Below are 9,826 nucleotides of genomic sequence, written 5' to 3'. Positions count from 1 at the left end.
TGAATTTGCCTTCTCTGGGAGGGAGTCAGCCTAAGGGACCAGTTATCTCCAAGGCCATTGGTTTGCACATAATATCCCCTCCATGCAAAAGTGGGAGTGTCAAAGATGGGCAGACTTTTCCAATCCCCTAGGAAAAATGAAGGAAACAACAACTGAAGCATGGCTAAAGGGCTACAAAATTTAAATGCAGTGTATTAGTTTGCTAGGGCTGCCGTAACAAAGTTCCACAGCTAGTGACTTAAACAACTGAAATTTATTTTCTCACAGTTCTAGAGGCTGGAAGTCCTCAATTAAGGCATTGGCAGAGTTGATTTCTTCTGAGGGAAAGATGTGTTCCAGGCCTCTCTCTGACTTATTAGATGGCCGTTTTCTCCCTGTTGTCTTCATATCATCTTCCCTCTGTATGTGTCCATGTCCACACTTCCTTTTCTTATAAGGACATCAGTCATTTTGGATTAGGGTTCACCCCAATGAACTCATATCAATTCAGTTACCTCTTTAAGGACTCTTAATAAATACAATTAGTGCTCACTTCGGCAGCACATATTACTAAAATTGGAATGATACAGAGAAGATTAGCATGGTCCCTGTGCAGGCATGACACACAAATTCGTGAAGCGTTCCACATTTTTTTAATCTATTGTGGTGCTGATGTACCTTCTGGTTGTTTCAATGTTTTTGTATTCTTTCTAACATATCTGTTAGTTTCCTAGCCTAATTTTTTACTTTGTTATTTTTTATTTTTTTTTTTTTGCCACTCACGCAGCTTGGGGGATCTTGGTTCATGAGCCGGGGGTCAGGTGAAGGAAGTTTCTGTGGTGGGAGCTCCGAGTCTGAACCACTGAACTAATAGAGAAACTCAGACCTCTGGAAATATTCACTGGAGTGAGGTCTCATGGAGGTCCTTGTCTCAGCACCAAGACCCAGCTCTACCCAACAGTCTACAAACTCCAGTGTTGGAAGCCTCAGGTCAAACAACCAGTAAGACAGGAACACAATCCCACTCATAAAAATAAAAAAAAATGAGACGGCAAAAAAATATGTGACAGATGAAGGAGCAAGGTAAAAACCTACAAGACCAAATAAATGAAGAGGAAACAGGCAATCAACATGAAAAAGAATTCACAGTAATGATAGTAAAGATGATCCAGAATCTTGGAAATAGAATGGAGGCATGGATTGAGAAAATACAAGGAATGTTTAACAAAGATCTAGAAGAACTAAAGAACAAATACAGATGAACAACACAATAACTGAAATGAAAAATACACTAGAAGGAATCAATAACAGAATAACGGAGGCAGAAGAACAAATAAGAGAGCTGGAAGACAAAATGGTGGAAATAACTGCCAAGCAGCAGAATAAAAAAAAAAACAAGGAAAAGAATTGAAGACAATCTCAGAGACCTCTGGGACAACACTAAATGCACCAATATTTGAATTATAGGGGTCCCAGGAGAAGAAGAGAAAAAGTAAGGGTCTGAGAAAATATTTGAAGAGATTATAGTTGAAAACTTCCCTAACATGGGAAAGGAAATACCCACCCAAATCCAGGAAGTGCAGAGAGTCCCATACAGGATAAACCCAAGGAGAAACACACTGAGACATATTAATCAAACTATATAAAGTTAAGTACAAAGAAAAATATTAAGAGCATCAAGGAAAAAGCAAAAAATAACATACCAGGGAATACCCATAAGGCTATCAGCAGATTTTTCAGCAGAAACTCTGCAGGCCAGAAGGGAGTGGCAGGATATACTTAAAGTGATGAAAGAGAAAAACCCACAACCAAGATTACACTACCCAGCAAGGATCTCATTCAGATTCAATGAAGAAATCAAAAGCTTTTCAGACAAGTGAAAGCTAAGAGAATTCAGCACCACCAAACCAACTTTACAACAAATGCTAAAGAAACTTCTCTAGGTGGGAAGCACAAGAAAAAAAAAAAAAAGACCCACAAAAACAAATCCAAAACAATTAAGAAAATGTAATAGGAACATACATATTGATAATAACCTTGATTGTAAATGGATTAAATGCCGCAACCAAAAGAAAAGACTGGCAGAATGGATACAAAAACAAGACCCATATATATGCTGTCTACAAGAGACCCACTTCAGACCTAGGGACACATACAGACTGAAAGTGAAGGGATGGAAAAAGATATTCCATGCAAATGGAAATCAAAAGAAAGCTGCAGTAGCAATACTAATATCAGATAAAATAGACTTTAAAATAAAGACTGTTACAAGAGATAAGGAGGAACACTACATAATGATCAAAGAATCAACCCAAGAAGAAGATATAACAATTATAAATGTTTATGCACCTAACACTGGAACACCTCAGTACATAAGGCAAATGCCAACAACCATGAAAAGAGAAATCGATAGTAACACAATAATAGTAGGGAACTTTAACACCCCACTTACACCAATGGACAGATCATCCAAACAGAAAATAAATAAGGAAGAACAAGCTTTAAAGGACACAATAGACCAGATAGATTTAATTGATATTTGTAGAACATTCCACCTGAAAGTGGCAGAATACACTTTCTTCTCAAGTGCACATGGAACATTCTCCAGGATCACATCTTGGGTCACAAATCAAGCCTTGGTAAATTTAAGAAAATTGAAATCATATCAAGCATCTTTTCCAGCCACAATGCTATGAGATTAGAAATAAATTACAGGGGGAAAAAAACATAAAAAACACAAACACATTGAGGCTAAACAATATGCTACTAAATACCAAGAGATGACTGAAGAAATCAAAGAGGAAATCAAAAGATACATAGAAACAAATGACAACAAAAACACGACAACCCAAAATCTATGGGACGCAGCAAAAGCAGTTCTAAGAGGGAAGTTTATAGCAATTCAATCTCACCTCAAGAAAAATCTCAAATAAACAGTCTACCCCTACACCTAAAACAACTAGAGAAAGAAGATCAAAGAAAACCCAAAGTCAGTAGAAGGAAAGAAATCATAAAGATCAGAGTAGAAATAAAATAGTAATGAAGAAAACAATAGCAAAGATCAATAAAACTAAAAGCTGGTTCTTTGAGAAGATAAACAAAATTGATAAACCCTTAGCCAGACTCATCAAGAAAAAAAGGGAGAGGACTCAAATCAATAAAATTAGAAATGAAAAATGAAAAATCACAACTGACACTGCAGAAATACAAAGATTTGTAAGAGAATACTACAAACAACTATATGCCAATAAAATAGACAACCATGAAGAAGTGGACAAATTCTTGGAAAGGTACAATTTTCCAAGACCGAACCAGGAAGAATTAAAAAATATGAATAGACCTATCACAAGCAATGAAATTGAAACCGTAATTTAAAATCTTCCAACAAACAAAAGTCCAGGACCAGATGGCTTCACAGGCAAATTCTGTGAAACATTTAGAGAGAGCTAACACTGACCCTTATCAAACTTTTCCAAAAAATTGCAGAGGGAGAAACACTCCCAAATTCATTCTATGAAGCCACCATCACCCTGAAACCCAAACCAGAAAAAGATGTCACAAAAAAAGAAGATTACAGACAAATATGACTGATGAACATAGATGCAGAAATCCTGAACAAAATACTAGCAAACAGAATCCAACAACACATTAAAAGGATCATCCACCATGATCAAGTGAGATTTATCACAGGGATGCATGGATTCTTCAGTATATGCAAATCAATCAATGTGATACACCACATTAATAAATTAAGGAATAAAAACCACATGATCATCTCAATAGACGCAGAAAAAGCTTTAACAAAATTCAACACCCATTTATGATAAAATCTTTCCAGAGAATGCACATAGAGGGAACCTACCTCAACATAATAAAGGCCATATATGACAAACCCACAGGAAGCATTATACTCAATGGTGAAAAACTGAAAACATTTCCAATAAGATCAGGAACAAGACAAGGATGTCTTGTTAAAAATTTGTTAAAAAACTTGTTATTTAACATAGTTTTGGAAGTCCTATCCATGGCAATCAGAGAAGAAAAAGAAATAAAAGTAATACAAATTGGAAAAGAAGAAGTAAAACTGTCACTCTTTGCAGATGACATGATACTATACATAGAAAATCCTAAAGATGCCCCCAGAAAACTCCTAGAACTAATCAATGAATTTGGTAAGGTTGCAGGATACAAAATTAATGCAGAGAAATCTCTGGCATTCCTATACACCAACAATGAAAAATCAGAAAGAGAAACTAAGGAAACACTCCCATTTACCATTGCAACAAAAAGAATAAAATACCTAGGAATAAACCTGCCTAAGTCTTTCTCCCTCTGCCTAAGGAGGCGAAAGACTTGTACTCAGAACGCTATGAAACGCTAATGAAGGAAATCAAAGATGACATAAACAGATGGAGAAATATACCATGTTCTTGGATTGGAAGAATCAATGTTGTGAAAATGACTATACCACCCAAAGCAATCTACAGATTCAGTGCAATCCCTATCAAACTACCAATGGCATTCTTCACAGAATTAGAACAAAAAATTTTACAATTTGTATGGAAACACAAAAGACACTGAATAACCAAAGCAATCTTGAGAAAAAAAATGGAGTTGGAGGAATCAGGCTCCCCAACTTCAAATTATACCACAGAGCTACAGTAATCAAGACAGTATGGTACTGGCACGAAAACAGAGATGTAGATCAGTAGTACAGGATAGAATGCCCAGAGATAAACCCACACACATATGGACACCTAATTTATGACAAAGGAGGCAAGAACATACAAAGGAGAAAAGACAGCCTCTTCAATAAGTGGAGCTGGGAAAACTGGACAGCTACATGGAAAAGAATGAAATTAGAACACTCCCTAACAACATACACAAAAATAAACTCAAAATGGATTGAAGACCTACATGTAAGACCGGACACTATAAAACTCTTAGAGGAAAACATAGGAAGAACACTCTTTGACATAAATCACAGCAAGATCTTTTTTGATCCACCTCCTAGAGTAATGGAAATAAAAACAAAAACAAACAAATGGAACCTAATGAAACTTCAAAGCTTTTGCACAGCAAAGGCAACCATAAACAACAAAAAGACAGCCCTCAGAATGGGAGAAAATATTTACAAATGAAACAACAGACAAAGGATTAATATCCAAAATATACAAACAGCTCATGGAGCTCAATATCAAAAAAACAATACAGTTAAAAAATGGGTGGAAGACCTAAATAGACATTTCACCAAAGAAGATGTACAGCTGGCCAGGAGGCACATGAAAAAATGCTCAACGTCACTAATTATTAGAGAAATGGAAATCAAAACTACAATGAGTTTTTACCTCACACCAGTCAGAATGGCCATCATCAAAAAATCTAGAAAAATTAAATGCTGGAAAGGGTGTGGTTAAAAAGGGAACCCTCCTGCACTGTTTGTGGGAATGTAAATTGATACAATCACCATGGAAAACAGAATGGAGCTTCTTTAAAAAACTAAAATAGAACTGCCATATCACCCAGCAATCCCACTACTGGGCATATACCCTGATAAAACCACAATTCAAAAAGAGACATGTACCACAATGTTCATTGCAGCACTATTTCCAATAGCCAGGGCATGGAACCAACCTAAATGTCCGTCAACAGATGAATGGATAAAGAAGATGTGTCACATATATACAATGGAATATTACTCAGTCATAAAAAGAAATGAAATTGAGTTATTTGTAGTGAGGTGGATGGACCTAGAGTCTGTCATAAAGAGTGAAGTAAGTCAGAAAGAGAAACACAAATACCATATGCTAACACATATGTATGGAACATAAAAAAAAATAAAATTGGTATTGATGAACCTAGTTGCAGAGCAGAAATAAAAGATGTAGTCATAGAGAATGGACTTGAGGACACAGGGTGGGAGAGGGAAGCTGGGGTGAAGTGAAAGTAGCATCGACATATATACACTACCGAATGTAAAATAGTTAGCTAGTGGGAAGCAGCTGCATAGCACAGGGAGATCAGCTTGGTGCTTTGTGATGACCTAGAGGGGTGGGAGAGGGAGGGTGGAGGGAGGCTCAGGACGCAGGGGATATGGGGACAATATGTATGCATATGGCTGATTCACTTTGTTAAACAACAGAAACTAACCAATATTGTGAAGCAATTATACTCCAATAAAGATCTATTAAAAAAATAAAACAGTATGACACTGGTGTAATGATAGACGTATAGATCAGTGGAATGCAATTGGGTTTCCAGAAATAAACTCATGCATTTATGGCCAATAAATAAATTAAATAAATAAATAAATAAATAAAATTAAAATCTGAGGTATGGGGGTATTAGGATTGCAACATATGAATTTTTTTTTTTTTTCATTACGCGGGCCTCTCACTGTTGTGACCTCTCCCGTTGCGGAGCACAGGCTCCGGACACGCAGGCTCATTGGCCATGGCTCACGGGCCTAGCCGCTCCGCGGCATGTGGGATCTTCCCAGACCGGGGCACAAACCCGTGTCCCCAGCATCGGCAGGTGGACTCTCAACCGCTGTGCCACCTGGGAAGCCCTACATATGAATTTTTTTTTTAACATTTTTATTGGGGTATAGTTGCTTTACAATGGTGTGTTAGTTTCTGCTTTATAACAAAGTGAATCAGTTCCCATATCTCTTCCCTCTTGTGTCTCCCTCCCTCCCACCCTCCCTATCCCACCCCTCCAGGCGGTCACAAAGCACCAAGCTGATCTCCCTGTGCTATGCGGCTGCTTCCCACCAGCTATCTACCTTACGTTTGGTAGTGTATATATGTCCATGCCTCTCTCTCACTTTGTCACAGCTCACCCTTCCCCCTTCCCATATCCTCAAGTCCATTCTCTAGTAGCTCTGTGTCTTTATTCCTGTCTTTCCTCTAGGTTCTTCATGACATTTTCTTTTTCTTAAATTCCATATATATGTGTTAGCATACGGTATTTGTCTTTCTCTTTCTGACTTACTTCACTCTGTATGACAGACTCTAGGTCTATCCACCTCATTACAGATACCTCAATTTCGTTTCTTTTTATGGATGAGTAATATTCCATTGTATATATGTGCCACATCTTCTTTATCCATTCATCCAATGATGGACACTTAGGTTGTTTCCATCTCCGGGCTATTGTAAATAGAGCTGCAATGAACATTTTGGTACATGACTCTTTTTTTTTTTTTTTTTTTTTTTGCTGTACATGGGCCTCTCACTGTTGTGGCCTCTCCCGTTGTGGAGCACAGGCTCCGGATACGCAGGCTCAGTGGCCATGGCTCACGGGCCCAGCTGCTCCACGGCATGTGGGATCTTCCCGTACTGGGGCAGGAACCCGTGTCCCCTGCATCGGCAGGCAGACTCTCAACCACTGTGCCACCAGGGAAGCCCCATGACTCTTTTTGAATTATGGTTTTCTCAGGGTATATGCCCAGTAGTGGGATTGCTGGGTCATATGGTAGTTCTATTTGTAGTTTTTTAAGGAACCTCCATACTGTTCTCCATAGTGGCTGTAACAATTCACATTCCCACCAGCAGTGCAAGAGTGTCCCCTTTTCTCCACACCCTCTCCAGCATTTATTGTTTCTAGGTTTTTTGATCATGCCATTCTGACTGGTGTGAGATGATATCTCATTGTAGTTTTGATTTGCATTTCTCTAATGATTAATGATGTTGAGCATTCTTTCATGTGTTTTTTGGCCATATGAATTTTTGATGGGACCCAATTTAGCCCATAACATGCAATAAATAGACAAACTGTCTTAAGAGAATGGGACTTCACTGAAAAATAGCACTATGTCTACAGCTATAATTTGTCTGGAAAATTCAAATCAAAAGTTTCTTTTCCCTCCATTACCTGAATATGTCTTGAAGATTGAATTAAAATAAAAATCAGCTCCAGTTGTCTTAAGTAATTGTTCATTTTTTGTAGGTGTTACATTTTGATGGCTGATCTAGGAGTAGATCATAGGGGAGGAGAACTCTGAAGCAGGAGACAGGGTGCACATCTTCCAGTTACATTATCCAGACCAGAGGCATTTCCTCCTAAATTACGTCCCACCACTATTTCTATCATAATTTCTTTGTTTCAGGTCTGTTGAGTTTCCTTCTTCTTCTTGACATCTTTCCAGAGATCACATGAACTAAAGTAAAGTCTCTGTTCTTTGAATTCATTAATTCATTCCAAAGACATACTCCAAAGCACCCACTATATTTTTAATACCCTGGGCACATAAACTTAAATGTCAGTAACTTCTCCCTAGTAACTTACTATAATAGAGTAGAAATGTTTGTAAGAGATGTGTGGCCATGTGCCATTGCAGAATAGTTGTGGGGGGGTAGAGTAATTTTAAGGAGGAATCAGGAGATTTTGATATGTCCTTAATTTGGCATTTATTCATATGCCTTAGGAACCCTCTTCTTACCCACCCAAGAATTGTTATTTTTGTATTTCTCAGAAGGCAGTACACATTGTAGGTGCTCAATGAATACTTGTAGAAGAATGAATAAAATCAGGTGTTATAATTCTCTTACTCAGGAATAAATGTTAAGGTACTATTCTGCAAGGTGGGCTTACTTGGGTGATCTGCCCATTCTGGGCACCAGCCCTTGTCCATCAGGGTCCACACGGGCCACATAACTATAAATCCTACTCCCAGAGGGGCTTCATCAGAACAACAAAAAGGTATGTTGTAAAAGACTGAACACGAGTTACAGACTTAGAACTTTATAGAATTTAGCTATTTTGAAGATGCAACAACTAAAATGTTATAGACTGGGGTTTTGAGATTAGCATTTTACTTTCTCCTTTCTAAGGAAATAGTGAAAACCTTGGTCAGCTCTGGCTGAGAAAGTTGTATCCGTCTTGATCTCCTTCAGATTTTCAGGTTTATTATGTTAGTTCTCTTGTAAGTATTCTGCCTTGTTCTGTCCTATGCCTTTTGGTGTCAAGAAGGTCACTTCTTCACAGCAGAGCCCTTTTTAATTAAAATAAAGATTCTAAATTTGCTTTGGGTCCATTTTAAGTGCAGAGACTTCATTAATTACACCAGGAGGAGGTTTCCTAATGCTATAACATCTAGGAGCCTTTGAAAAATTAATTTGAAAAGGTTTTTCTTCCTTAGTGTGCGGTTTTGTGTGAATTTGTTTCCTCTTGAGTATTCTGATGGCTGTATCTTTTTTGTTTTTTAAATCCAGATTGCTTTAGAGGATGAGGAGCCTGCTGATTTGATTGCAAATGAAATATAAACCTCGCAACCAAGAACCATTAATACCATAACATTCTATCTGGTTTTAGCCACTAGGGAAAATTACTATTTAGCAAAATGTTGAAATAAATAAATAGTAATTTATGACACCATTGTTTTCTGTTGTTGGAAACCTCACCTTTAAAAGTAGTTATCACATCCTGGAGGGAGACTCATGAAAAGAAAAAGAGTTTGAGGGGTTTTCTCCAGTGGTGCTCTCCTGCTTGACTCTTTTTCCCCCTTATTAACCCACTCCTACTGAAGCAAATACACTTGGTCTTCCACTTTGTTTTTTCCCCAATTTCTTTTTGTATAAATACTCTTGGCTTTGAGGTAACATGAAGGAGTGAATGCTAGGTCTGAGAGTCCAGAACATAAGCAGACATGAAAGCCTCATCACTAGAACATCAAAGGCTAACACAGAAAGTGCTAAAACAGAAATCAAGTTGTTTCCAGCTACCGTTTCTTGTGAGATATTTAGCATCCTGTTCAATATTTGGACACTTGGACTATTCCACAGGCTCCTCAAATCTAAAGTAGAAGTGAGTTAGAGGTAGAAACCTAGATGTGGTCCTTTAGTTG

General features: G+C 37.7%; 1 non-coding gene across 1 annotated transcript; it reads left to right on the top strand.

Moving 5' to 3' along the window:
* Positions 1 to 524: 524 nt before the first annotated feature.
* Positions 525 to 632, top strand: LOC132423713 (U6 spliceosomal RNA). Its single transcript, XR_009519037.1, has one exon. It is a non-coding gene; the product is annotated as a U6 spliceosomal RNA (small nuclear RNA).
* Positions 633 to 9,826: the final 9,194 nt, after the last annotated feature.

The sequence above is a fragment of the Delphinus delphis genome, chromosome 3 (genome assembly GCF_949987515.2).
Source record: "Delphinus delphis chromosome 3, mDelDel1.2, whole genome shotgun sequence".
NCBI lineage: Eukaryota > Metazoa > Chordata > Mammalia > Artiodactyla > Delphinidae > Delphinus > Delphinus delphis.
Note: the sequence above shows the minus strand (reverse complement) of the source record. Positions and strands in the feature narration are given on the sequence as shown.